Source organism: Giraffa tippelskirchi, chromosome 9 (genome assembly GCF_054371585.1).
Source record: "Giraffa tippelskirchi isolate mGirTip1 chromosome 9, T2T-mGirTip1v1.2.pri, whole genome shotgun sequence".
NCBI lineage: Eukaryota > Metazoa > Chordata > Mammalia > Artiodactyla > Giraffidae > Giraffa > Giraffa tippelskirchi.
The window spans coordinates 41,018,944-41,032,145 of record NC_137283.1 but is presented as its reverse complement, the minus strand read 5'-3'; the positions used below and the strand labels follow the sequence as shown (position 1 = coordinate 41,032,145).

General features: G+C 47.0%; 1 protein-coding gene across 4 annotated transcripts in view; it reads right to left on the bottom strand.

The window, feature by feature from the left end:
• Nucleotides 1-13,202, bottom strand: part of FAM3D (FAM3 metabolism regulating signaling molecule D) — a 76,718-nt gene that overhangs the window by 36,463 nt on the left and 27,053 nt on the right. For 3 of the 4 annotated variants that reach the window (XM_081524659.1, XM_081524657.1, XM_081524658.1), the window contains one exon: nucleotides 9,499-9,551. The exons of the other annotated variant lie outside the window; for it this stretch is intronic. The gene's annotated coding sequence lies outside the window, so the exon portion shown is untranslated. The remainder of the gene's footprint in view (nucleotides 1-9,498; nucleotides 9,552-13,202) is intronic. 4 annotated transcript variants of the gene reach the window in all.

Below are 13,202 nucleotides of genomic sequence, written 5' to 3'. Positions count from 1 at the left end.
TTTCCTTCTTCCTCTCCTTTCATACCTCTCACTCAGGCACTTTCATTCCTCATTTTCTACCTACCCTGTTTCCACGTTTCTTTCTCTCAGTAATGTGGACCCAGAGGTACAGCCCTTTCCATTCTGGTGGAAACATACCTGAGGGCTCACGGCTCCCTCTTCCCTGCTTCAGTGCAGAAGGTGAGATGCCTGGCTAGAGCCTTGGGTCCCTGACTCTGCCAACCACCGCCTTGGATCAGCCTGAAGGGGTTGGGGTCTCTGTGGGGGGTCCTCTAGATGCTGCCGGTCCAGAGGGAGGACAGAGCGACTCAGAGGCACCTCGGGTGGCCAGCTCCTCCTGGCCCTGCCCAGGCTCTGCCCTCTTTTGAAGAGGACTGCCATAAATGTTCCCTGCCCTGTTAAACAATCTCACCAGGAAAGAGGAAGTTAACCTTAGGGCTCAGTAGGAAGAAAAGAGTCTAGAATCTTGTCTGGTTAAGGAGCCAGCTAGAGTACTGGCTCAGCTGGGCTGTCGCTGTGAGTATCTATTCCACGGAGGAGATTTGGGTGGTGATTTGGGCAACTTAATCAGGAATGAAATATTGCAATCGCTGCCTGAAAAAGTGAAACAAAACACAAAAAGACAATCTCTAACAAACAAAAGTCCAGGACCAGATGGCTCCACAGAAGAATTCTATCAAACATTTAGAGATGAGGTAACATCTATCTTTCTCAAACTCTTTCAAAAAACTGCAGAAGAAGGAAGGAAAATTCCCAAACTCATTCCATGAGGCCACCATCACCCTGATACCAAAATCAGACAAAGATATCACAAAAAAAGAAAATTACAAGCCAATATCACTGATGAACATAGATGCAAAAATTGTCAACAAAATGCTAGCAAACTGAATCCAACAATACATGAATCATATACCATGATCAACTGGGATTTATCCCAGGCATGCAAGGATTCTTCAATATATGCTAATCAATCAATGTGATACACCATATTAACAAACTGAAGAATAAAAAACATATGATCATCTCAATAGATGCAGGAAAAGTTTTTGACAAAATTCAACATCAATTTATGATAAAAAAAAAACTCCACAGAAAGTGAGCATACAGGGAGCCTATCTCAACATAATAAAGGCCATCGATGAGAAACCCGTAGCAGACAGTATTCTCAATAGTGAAAACCGGAAGGCATTTCCTCTAAGATCAGGAATAAGATAAGAGTGTCCACTCTCGCCACTATTATTCAATATTGTTTTGGAAGTCTTAGCTACTGCAATGAGAGGGGAAAAAAAAGAAAAGAAAAGAATCCAAATAGGAAAAGAAGTGAAACTGTCAAGGTTTGCAGATGACATAATACTATACATAGAAAATCCTAAAGATGCCACCAGAAAGCTACTAGAGCTCATCAATGAATTTGGTAAAGTCACGGGATACAGAATTAATACACAGAAATCTCTCGCATTCCTATACACTAATAATGAAAGATCAGAAAGAGAAATGGAGGAAATAATCTAATTTACCATTGCAACAAAAAGAAAATAAAGGTCCATTGACAGAGAAATGGATAAAAAAGATGTGGTACATATATACAATGGAATATCACTCAGTCATAAAAAATTTTGAACGAAATAATGCCATTTACAGCAACATGGATGGACCCAGAGATAGTCATCCTGAGTGAAGTCAGTCAGACAAAGAGAAATATCATATTACTCACATGTGGAATCTAATTTAAAAATTATACAAATGAACATATTTACAAAACAGACATAGATTTACAGATACTGAGAATAAACTTATGATTACCAGAGGGGAAATGTGCAGTGGTGGGGGTTTGGAATGTACACACACACACACACACACACACACAACTATATTCAAGAGAGATAACCAACAAGACCTACTGTGTAGCACAGGGAATTCTACTGAATATTCTGTGATAACCTACATAGAAAAGCATATGAAAAAGAATGAATGTATGTATAACTGAGTCACTTTGCTGTACATCTGAACCTAAGACAACACTGTAAATCAACTATTCTCCAATAAAATTAAAAACAAACACAAACAAATCCACAAGAGGACAACATTCTTCCAAACAAAGCACCCCATGCTGACCACGTCCTCAGCGGGGATGCAGAGTGAGTCAGCGATGGTGCTTGCACCAGCTGTGGATGGGGGCTGAAGGGCGACCTGAGAGACGGTGAACCTGGGGGAGGGGACACAGCCAGCCGGTGGGGGGGGTGGGGGCAAAGCAGAAGGGGTCAAAGGCAACCTTAAGGCAGTAAGCGCAGATGATGGAAGAGGGACCCCCTCGATCACAAGCGAGGAAAGTGGGGAGAGGAAGCGGTCTGGGGAAAAGACCCTGGATTTGGTTCAGGGCATATCAGATTAGAAGTTAACGCTGGTAAAAGAAGGAAGGAGGAGGGCAGAGGAGGGCCAGCCCATGGCCGGACTTCAGCACTGCAGCGTTTGTTACCTCTCTCTCCCTTAGGCCTCAAGGTGCATTGAGAGGGACTTGGTGTCCCCCCACTCCCAATCCAGCACCCCCAGGCTTTTCCCCTGAGGCTGAGTTCTTTCCCAGGAGGCATCCTTGGGGGCTTCCTCACTAGTTTGCTGCCAGGGGATCCTGTTATGCTGCTGCTGCTCAGTCATGTCTGACTCTTTGCGACCCCATGGACATAGCCCACCAGGCTTCTGCGTCCATGGGATTCTGGACACAGAATCCCATACTGGAGTGGGTTGCCATGCCCTTCTAACCTGACTGCTCCAAAAACGATGTACAGCCTCTTTGACAGGAATATCTGGGGTCAAAGGTCAAATAGCTGCTCCAAAGGAAAAGGCGAGTGAGTGCCCAGGAGGTGGTGTGAGGGGAGAGCAGGGCCAGTCCCTCCACATGACATGACACTCCCTCTGCCGCCCCACCAGGCCGGTGTTCTGGCTGCCCAGCTGGTGCCCAAGAGGCAGGAGGTGAAGTGGGGCCCCTGGGGCACATCCCTGGGGCAGACTGGTTTGCCGGCTGGCTGTGGGTCTGCTCCTCCCTCCTCTCCCCTGCCTGGTCAGTTTTGCAGATGACGGGTGCCTTCTCATTTAGACCTGACCTCCAACATCATCTGCTCAGGGAAGCCCTCTGTCCCTGCTTCACAAAGTGAAAAAGCAGGTCATTGAATAACCTAAGACAGCAAGAGCAGGAAGACTTTCTTCTGAAGGTAGGCAGGTAGGCCTCCATGATGAGGGAACATCGAGTATCTGGACTAGCGCTGGTATACCATTTGTGCTGAATTAGACTCCACGAACCTGGCAGCCTTAAATAAGACACAGTTATTATCTCATAGATTCTGAAGTAGCTCAGAAGTCTGACATGGGCCTCACTGGGCTAAAATCCAAGTATTGGCAGGACTGTGTTCTCTTGTTATACATCTTGTAATTCTCTAATTCCCTCTTGCATACACTGAGCCCACCCTGATGCTCTGGGGTCATTTCCCCCTGTTATGATCAGCTGATGAGCAACATTCATTCCTTTTGCCATATAACAAATGTCATATCCACAGGCTTCAGGTTTTAAGACACAAGGGTCATTATTCTATTAATGACAGGTCCAAAACTATTTTATTTATGATACTTAAAACAGCCTGAAAAGATATTTCCTGAATAGGTGTTTACTTGTCACCTGTCTCACTCTCCTGGAAAGTGAACCCCACGAGGGCAGGGGCCTTGAGCTGCTGCTAGAACACGGCCTGGTGTTCGGTAGGTGCTCGGTTCAGGTTTGCACAGTGGATGGGGAAATTCATGAACGAGCAAGTGCATGATCATCTCTGCAATGATGTCAATACAGATAGCACTGGCCCGAGGCCAGGAGCTGTGACCTCCCCACTCTAACCGGAGCCCAGCAGCCTCACAAGAGCTCTGGGAGGAAAAGAAGGCTCTGCGCAGCTGCCCTGCAGGCTTCATGTCTTGGAGAAGTTAACAACCATTGTAAAGTCACCCTCCAAGGGGACGTTCTCCACAGTGTTTGCTCAGAGAGGAACCAACCAGGGCTCGGCACTGGTGATGCTCCCTGCACGTGCTGGGGGCTCCTCCACTGCCTGGCCTGTCACGCGGGCAGAGAACGCGAGACTGACAGCCCTGAGTGTTTCCCACTCCGCTCAGGACCCGCTGGACCCCTGGGTGAGTGTCCTCCCCCTTCCAAGCCTTGGTTTCCCCTTCTGTGAAGTGGGATAACATCCCACTTTAGAGAAAAACATCTATTTCTGCTTTATTGACTATGCCAAAGCCTTTGACTGTGTGGATCACAATAAACTGTGGAAAATTTTGAAAGAGATGGGAATACCAGACCATCTGACCTGTCTCTTGAGAAACCTGTGTGCATGTCAGGAAGCAACAGTTAGAACTGGACATGGAACAACAAACTGGTTCCAAATAGGAAAAGGAGTATGTCAAGGCTGTATATTGTCACCCTGCTTATTTAACTTCTATGCAGAGTACATCATGAGAAACGCTGGGCTGGAAGAAACACAAGCTGGAATCAAGATTGCCAGGAGAAATATCAATAACCTCAGATATGCAGATGACACCACCCTTATGGCAGAAAGTGAAGAAGAACTAAAGAGCCTCTTGATGAAGGTGAAAGAAGAGAGTGAAAAAGTTGGCTTAAAGCTCAACGTTCAGAAAACTAAGATCATGGCATCTGGTCCCATCACTTCATGGCAAATAGATGGGGAAACAGTGGAAACAGTGTCAGACTTGATTTTTTTGGGCTCCAAAATCACTGCTGATGGTGATTGTAGCCATGAAATTAAAAGATGCTTACTCCTTGGAAGGAAGGTTATGGCCAACCTAGATAGCATATTTAAAAGCAGAGACATTACTTTGCCAACAAAAGTCCATCTAGTCAAGGCTATGGTTTTTCCAGTGGTCATGTATGGATGTGAGAGTTGGACTATAAAGAAAGCTGACCACTGAAGAATTGATGCTTTTGAACTGTGGTGTTGGAGAAGACTCTTGAGAGTCCCTTGGACTGCAAGGAGATTCAATCAATCCATCCTAAAGGAGATCAATCCTGGGTGTTCTTTGGAAGGACTGATGTTGAAGCTGAAACTCCAATACTTTGGCCACCTAATGAGAAGAGTTGACTCATTGGAAAAGACCCTAATGCTGTGTAGGATTGGGGGCGGGAGGAGAAAGGGACAACAGAGGATGAGATGGTTGGATGGCATCACTGACTCGATGGACATGGGTTTGGGTAGACTCCGGGAGTTGGTGATGGACAGAGAGGCCTGGCATGCTGCGATTCATGGGTTCGCAAAGAGTTGGACACGACTGAGTGACTGAACTGAACTGAACTGAACTGAAGTGGGATAATCCCTGCGTCATGGGCCAGTTATGGGAATAAAGTCAGATGAGAGCATGTTTGAGGGGCTGGTCCTTAGTGGATGCTCAGTGAACTGTTACTCTGCCGGCTCCTTATTGGTGTAACGTCGTTGGTGAACCCGACTCTCCCAAGAGGGGCCAGGGATGCCTTCTGTTGTGTCTCAGGTGACAGCACTGCAGGAGTGGGGGTCAGTGTTCTGTCTGGATACGGGGCTGGCGGGAGGGCTTGAGAGGGCAGCGACTGGTGTCTGTCAGCTGATTCATTTCCGCACGGAATGCTGGTGCCCTGTGCTGTCCGTGGGTGACCATCCCCCTCCCTCCCCACCGTCGCTCCGCCCTGCCCGTGGTTGACAGGCTCAGGGTGCTGGCTCTGCTGCCAGCCAGAGGCATGCACTCAGCAGAGTAATTGCAGCTCCACGGCTTCTCTTACTTAATTATAAAAAGAATATAGCTCCAGCATGAAAATTCTGGAAAACATTGAACAGCAGAAAGGGAAAAACACCAGACAACTGTAACTTTCCCAGGGCCTCTCTGGTATTCCAGCGGTTGAGACTTTGCCTTCAGATGCAGGGGCTGTGGCTCTGATCCCTGGTCCAGGCACTAAGATCCCACATGCCTCTTGGCCAGAAAAAAACCAACACATGAAACAGAAGCAATATTGTAACCAATCCAGTTAAAGACTTAAAAAAAAAGTCCACATCAAAAAAATCTTTATAAAAAAGTATAACCTTCCTTTGGGGATGATGTTAATATTTTGGGTGAGGCTTTTCCCCTCACCCTTGGTTGTGTAATAAAGGTTCTCCTGGGCATCCAGTTTGTACCCTTCTCTTCTCACTTATCATTGTAGCTAAGACATTTCCCACATCACTGAAAACTTGTAGATGTTTCTTAATGACCATGTGTTACAAAGCGCTGTCTTCACTGACCCTTCACAACTGTTGGGTTTTTTGATTGTGTGTGTGTGTGCGTGTGTGTGTGTGTATGTGTGGTTATAAGTACACTGCAGTGAATTTTTTTTGCAGGCAGATTTTGTAACCTTTGTCCACCTTTATTTCCTTTTTTTAATGGGACCAATAATTCCAGCCCTCCTACCTCACAAGGTTTTATGAGGCAAAAAGGAGAAAACAGTTACCAAGCTGCTTTCCAAACCATGGAGCAAAGAGCGAACTAAATGAAAGGCCAGATTTTTGACCGCTGCCTCCTCAAGCATGACATCTACGTGTGTGTGTGTGTGTGTGTGTGTGTGTGCGCGCGCGTGCAATTAGATGTGTGTGGGACTAGGAGTAATAGAACAGCACCAGCATTTGTGGAGTATGTACTATCTGCCAGGTGCTCCATGTAACAAAGCACACGTGTTATCCGAATTCGCCGTAACAACAAATGAAGAAACAGGCACAGAGAAGTTGAGTAACTTGCCCACGGTGACACAGCTAGGAAGTAGGAAGCTGAGGAGGGTCACACACACCACACACACACACCCCTCTGAATGCTGCAGGCTGCAACGAGGGTCCCACAACACTGCAACAGCACCTTCCCTGGGCTTCAGAGCACCTGGAGGCTCCCAGCATTTCCTGAAATGAGGTGTTGCTTTTTTTTTTTAAATCAGGCGTGGATGGCCCAGTGCTCCTGGCAGGCAGGCAGACTAATCTGAAGATTATTTCCCCAGAGATGGGGAGTCTCTGAATTAGAATGCCTCATTCAGAGGAACAACCGGGAGGAGCAGACACCACCCCTGGCCTGTCTGAGCATCAGTGTCTGTGTGCATGTGTGTGCATCCAAATGTGGGTCCCTCTGTGTGTGTGACTGTGTTTCTTGGGTACTCACGAGCCTCTGTGTGTGGGCCCACAGGGTACCCAGATGTGCATGCTTGTATAGGCTGTGTTTGGCCTCCTGGCTGCCCACAGATAGAAGAGGAACCTTACTAATGAGATGATGTCCACCACCCCGATTTTCCTAGTTCTAATCTCAGAGAAGGGAACGGACCAGGACCCAGGCAGGGATTTCTCTGTACCCACTTCAGCATCAGATCAGCAGCATTTTTCACAGCAACCATGGGCCTTGATAACAAAAGGAAGCTAGGTGTGCGCCGCCATGAAAGGAGAAAGGCAGAGTGTTACTGTGTCAAGCGGCGCCATCAATACATTACTGACAATTTACAGTTTTCCTCACCCTCGTTAATCGAGCAAATCCAGTCTGGCCAGGTGCGCCCTGTGCCTTGATCTGCTGGTGGAATAAAATCAGTGTGTTGGCATGAGAGACACAGCTAACGATGGAATACTAATCGGGTCAGAAATTTCTTTCATGGGCAGTAATAATTCACCCCTCCATTCATTTCTTATAGTGCCCCTGCTGTTCCTCTGCTCGTCAGCAATGACAACAACAGTGGGGATGGAAGTCTTTCTGTCGATGCAAGGACTGGAGCCGGCAGCTGGGGCGGAAGCTCTGGGGCTCAGAGGCCTGGGGCACCCGCAGCCCAGCCAAGCTGTCCACGGTGTGAGGCTGCCGCTCCTCGGTGGGGAGGGGACAGAGTGGCTGAATCAGGTCAGAAGTCTGACAGGGGTCTCCCTGAGCAAAAATCAAGGTGTCACCTAGAGGGGTGGGATGGGGGAGGTGGAAGGGAGGCTCAAGAGGGAGGGGACTATTTGTACTTGTAGCTGATTCACTTTGTTACAGAGCAGAAGCCCACACAACATTGTAAAGCAACTGTCCTCCAATTAAAAATAAAAAAAGAAGAACAATAATAACACTAATAATATCAGACAATTAAAAAAAGGCAAGGTGTCACAGGGCTACATTCCTTTCTGCAGGCTCCAGGGGGAAATTGGTTCCCTTCCCTTTTCTAGTTTCTAGAGGTCACTCAGCTTTCTTGGCTTGCGACTCTTCTTCACATCTCTTTCTCCGCCTCTCCCTGCCTTCCTTTTCCATTTTTAAGGACCCTTGTGACTACACTGGGCCCATGTGGATAATTCAGGGTAATTTCCCTATTTTACGGTCAGCTGACTAGTAACCCAAATTCCATTCCAGCCTTAATCCCCTTTAGCATGCAACCTACAGTATGGTTTAGCGTTAGTCACTCAGTTGTGTCTCACACTGCGACCCTATGGACCGCATCCCATCAGACTTCTCTGTCCGTGGGATTCTCCAGGCAAGAATACTGGAGTGGGTTGCCATGCCCTCTTCCAGGAGATCTTCCCGACCCAGGAATTGGACCCTGGTCTCCCGCACTGTGGGCAGATTCTTTACCATCTGAGCCACCAGGGAAGTCCGGCATGCAACCAAACATATTCATAATGTTTGGAGTGAGAAAATCACTTCAAATGTTTTAAGAATTATAAAAGTAAGGTTTGCTCATGGTGAAATATTCAGAACAGAGCAGAGCTATAATAAATAATCCTTTAAATACCCACTTTTACCCACTGTCCACAATTTCTATGCACCTTTCTAGAATTTTCTATGCACATACAAGCATGGATATGTGTGTCTCTCTTGTTCTCTGCTCCTCCTGTCTTTCCTTTTCTGCTCCTGTTTCTCTTTCTGCCTGCTATCCAAGCAGCCGTCCGTCAATCTACCCATGCCTTCAACTGGTATGAATTTCATTTCACACCACGTGTATAAGAAATGTCATATTTCTGTATTTTTCTAAGTCAAGTTAAATCTCACTCCAAACCTCCACTTGTCAGGGTGGCGAGAACTTTAGTATCAATCATACTTCACCAAAGTACCAACAATAATTCTGGGACTCTGTTCAACCTTCCTGGCCGTCAAAAAATGGGAGTAGGGAGGAGCTCGGTGATATTATGGAAACGGGGTCTGGCATCTCCTTTTCTTTCCACAGATTTGATGGGTTGGAGCTGGAGGAGGAGGGAAAGGCAGTGATGCATGGCACTTGGATTTTCACATGAGCACTGGGTAGAGCCAGAGAGAGATGCCTTTTCAACCCTCATACTTCTGCAACATCTCTTTGCTTTTTTTTTTTTTTAACTTTTTCTTTTGTATTGAGGTATAACCTATTAACAGACAATGTTGTAACAGTTTCAGGGGGGCAGAGAAAGGACTCAGCCATACATATACATGTATCCATTCTTCCCCAAGGGGCTTCCCAGGTGACTCAGCAGTAAAGAATCCACTTACCAATGTAGGAGACACAAGAGATGCAGGTTTGATCCCTGGGTCGGGAAGATCACCTGGAGGAGGAAATGGCAACTCACTCCAGTATTCTTGCCTGGAGAACCCCATGGACAGGGGAGCCTGGCAAGCTATCGTCCGTGGGGTCGCAAAGAGTTAGACACAGCTGAGCACACACGCACACATTCTCCCCCCAAACGCCCTCCCATCGAGGCTGCCACATAACACTGAGCAGAGTTCCCTATGCTATATAGTAGGAGTAGGTCTTTGTTGCTGCAACCTCCCTTTGGTACAAACCAAAGGGTGCTGGTAAAGAGGCTCCCACCTCCTTCCACAAAAAAACCCTCAACTGTAGTGTTTGCTGATTCCCTTGCTGTCAATACTCTCACTGCATCCAAATCAAGCTATTACCAGCTTGGAAGAATCCTAAGAGTTAGAAACCAGATCCTGGAGTGGGTAAAAGCCATCTCCGGCATGTATATTTTACCACTGAGTCTCAGCACATTCCTCTCTTGGGGGTAATTCACTGGGTGGTGGCCTCTTCCCTGCCCCATTATCAAATACCTCTTTCTCTTTGTGTTTTCCTGTGGCCACCTGAGGTGGCAACCACAAAGGACAGCTTACTCTCTCATCTCTGACTGCTCACAGGGAATGGTTCCATAGGTTTAGTGACAACTGTCTAATTATGTGTTAGAAGCTCCTTTTGAAAAAAGCTGATAGATAAATTTGTGCAATTAATAAGTCTTTATAAAGCGTGTAGGAAAACCCTGGCTGTCATAAAAGAGCCTCCATCTAGAGAGTAGTTCTAACTGAACCTGCTGTGAAGGGAGAGAGGCAGGAACTGCAGCCCAGGGGTGAGCACAGGGTAGCTCCTGAACCTGCTCGCCCAGCCCTGCCCCGAGAATTCCCTTGGAAGATGCTCCTTTAGAACCTCATCCTCCATGTGTTCCAAGTCAGACCCATCGGTGTCCTCCACAGACCAGGTTCTCTCTGGATTTTCCCACTCCTGTTGAATGCACCACCATTATCCTGGTCTCAAGCTCAAGACTGTGGAGGTGACTTTGACCCAGCTCTCTTCCTCTTGTCCCCCACATAGACTGCACATATTGCTTCTCTCAGAACTTTGAGTCTCCGGCATCTGTCACCTGGTCTACTCTGCTTCCAATCCTTGGCAACCCCATGCTTCCTACATGGCCTGTGGGGCCTTGGAAGGCAGCCTCTCCTCTTTAGCTTCATCTCGTGTCACCAGCCCTTGGTGCTCTTGTTCCAGGAAAGAGAGTATTTGATTCCTCCAAGTTCCCAAGTTCTCTTGCTTTTCCACTTTCTGTTTTCCCTGCATGGAACACTCTTTCCTATTGGATTAGTTATGCTCAGTTAGGGTATGTGGTGATTAATAAATTAACCCACAAATTTCAGTCATTTAATGCACTGAAGTGTATGTCCCACTCCTGTGAGGTGCAGTGTGGGATGGGTGGTCCTTCTCCATCTAGAGAAGTGACCTCTAAGGTCACCGTGCAAAGGGACGGTTGGATGAGGCACCTGCACTTTGCTGACTCGGCCTGGAAGGGTCAAAGGTCACTTTCTCTCCCCATCTATCGGTCAGAACTGGTTACATGGCCCTAACCTCACTGCAAGGCAAGCTGGATAATGTAGGGGAGCGCATGGGATGCCTGGTGAGCACCACTGCTCGCTGCCGCACTCTCCTCCTTCCTCTGACCCATTCTTCCGGTCATGAAAGGTCATTTCCGCCAGGTTAGCCCTGAGGGGAATTCAGGAGCGGGGGTGGGGGGGGTGGGGGGGTGGGAAATAGGATACTGGCCCTAAATAGTAAAGCTGCATATCAAAGGAACAATTTCAGTGAGCCCAGAAACTTGAATCTTCCCACAGATAAGCACTAAAGTCATTGACTTGAGATGTCTGTTTTTTTGTGATTACTAGTAATCTGTTGACGTTCAACTATACTTTTAATTTTTTTTTCAGCAAAATTCCTATATATCCTGGCTCCTCCTTTACCACTTTGGGACAGTCCCTTACGGCTATCTGAGAGGTTGTTTTCCAAGCTATCATCCTCAGTAAGGTCCCTGAATAAAACCTAACCCACACTTTCAGGATGTGCGGTTTTTTTTTTCACTAGACGTGTGTGCTGTGCACACCCTCACTCTTAAACGTTCTGGCCAGATGGTGACCCTTTGCCAAGCCGTGAGCTCCATGAAGGCAGGAACCTGCTCTGTGTCTTACTCAGGGCTGCCCTCCCTCACAGCGCCTGCCATACAGGCAGGGCTCAGCAGGCGATTCTGCAGGGCAAGATTCTGGAGGGCGTGATTCTGTTAGGGGAAGCACACTGATTGAAACTGCCCACCCTGGCCAGGCACCATAGTAACCATTCGCATGAGTTGTTTTATGACAGGAGATCCTGTTAAGGAATATGGAACTAATAAGCCACCACCAACCAGAAGAGTTCGGGAAAGGTCAAAAGGAGACACTGCGTGTCCGTCCACTTCCCGGAATCCCTCTTGCTAGCATCCATCTTGGCTGAGCGATGCGTGTGCCACCAGGAAAAACTCTGAATTAGAATGATTGGCCAAAGACAACCCGGAAACTAATCCCATCACCATAACACCCAAGACTGTGAGCCATGCGGCAGAGCTGTTCTCCTGGGTTCCCTTACCCTACTGCTCTCTACCTGGGTGCCCTTTCCCAATAAAATCTCTTGCTTTGTCAGCACATGTGTCTCCTCAGACAATTCATTTCCGAGTGTTAGGCAAGAGCTCAGTTTTGGGCCCTGGAAGGGGTCCCCCTTCCTGCAACAATTCTGGTGGGGAGTGCCAGCCTGCACCCTGGCATTTAGGGCTCTCTAGGACCTGAGCTAGTCCATGGCCTTCTCCCTGTCCCTCTCACCCAGTTGCTCTGAGTTTTAGGTCTTTTCATGTATAGCACGATGTATACGCCCTTGAACTTTTTGCCAGGTGACTCTGAACCTGATTGTCAGCTCCAGTGTTTACTTGTTACAGAACATTAGGCCAATTCATTGTGCCTCAATAGATTCCATTATACCTATTTAATGATGGGCATTCAATGAAAAAAAATGCTTTCAAAATGTGTCACCATTATTACAGACTATGGCACATACCATACTTCACCGATTCTCAGATTTACATTTTACCCCATCTTTCAACATATCTGAAATTGGATGCATCTTACAACTACTGTTAAAAAAAACACTGTGTCATTGTTCAATTTGTGGCTTTTGTTCTTTCTTGATAGTGCGTGAAATATTTGTGTGTCTTAGATTACATGACACACGGGTGGTGGTGGTTTAGTCCGCTCAGTCCTGTCGGACTCTGCGACCCTATAGACTGTAGCCTGCCAGGCTCCTCTGTCCATGGAATTCTCCAGGCAAGAATACTAGAGTGGGTTGCTATTCCTTTCTCCAGGGGATCTTCCCCATCCAGGGATTGAACCTGTGTCTCCTGCATTGCAGGCAATCTCTTTACTGACTGAGCCACCAGAGAAGCCCTATGACACATGAGTGTTAACAATTAATCATTATTAACTGTTACTTTTGTCTCTTAAAATGACCTCTACCTCTGGTAAATTTTTATCTGCATATATTTCTCTTATCCTTTGAAATCTTTTTGACGAAAATGAATGTGAAGATTCAAGACGAGGATACCTTCCCCGTCAGCACCATAGAGTGGTACAGATGTTAT